Source organism: Acyrthosiphon pisum, chromosome X (genome assembly GCF_005508785.2).
Source record: "Acyrthosiphon pisum isolate AL4f chromosome X, pea_aphid_22Mar2018_4r6ur, whole genome shotgun sequence".
NCBI lineage: Eukaryota > Metazoa > Arthropoda > Insecta > Hemiptera > Aphididae > Acyrthosiphon > Acyrthosiphon pisum.
The window spans coordinates 49107488-49108392 of NC_042493.1; positions in this window are offsets into that span (position 1 = coordinate 49107488).

Sequence of the window (905 nt, forward strand, 5' to 3'; positions counted from 1 at the left end):
AGAAAATTCCTCCTTCTGTACCTAAAGACCTCGCCGGAGTACATGAAGCATTAGAAGATATGAAACCGGTGACGAAGGAAGGTGAGCCTTTTTTATTATTTAACAACATAGAAAAACACGTGATTATATTTTCTTGCAACACAAATTTAAAGTTATTATCGGAAATAGATTCAATATACATGGATGGTACATTTAAATTTTGTCCTAGGTTTTTCACTCAAATGTTTACCATCCACATACTTAAAAATGGACATTATATTCCTATTATATTTTGATTATTACTAAATAAAAGTTATGAAACTTATGTATATACTCTCCATAAAATAAATAATTTATTAAATTAATTAAGTATACAATTTTCTCCAAAATGGGTCACGATAGACTTTGAGATGGCAATTCACAAAGCTGTCGAAGACGTTTGGCCTAATACTGAAATAGTGGGTTACAGATTCCATTTGACCCAAGCTTGGTGGCGAAGTGTACAAAAATTTGGATTATCTGTAGATTATAATGATATATCATCTGAAATAGGACAATGGATTAGACATACTTTTGGATTATTGTTTTTAGACCCATATGAAGTATCAGAATGTTTTGTAAATGATTTTATGTCAGACTGTCCTGATGATGAAAGATTAAAAAAATACTGTGATTACTTGACTGACAATTTCATAAATGAAGAGAGTTTATTTCCACCTCAATATTGGGCTGCTGCGTCAGGAAGTTTGGCTAGGACCACTAATGCTTGCGAGTCGTTCCACTCCTTTTTCAATCAAAGCTTTTATAAACATACTCCATCCATAATGAGCTGGTTAGCTGTCCTCATTGATGAAGTTCAAACAGATATATACATACAAATTAGAAGTATCAACATTTTAAAAACACCTCGTGATGCAAAAAATGTG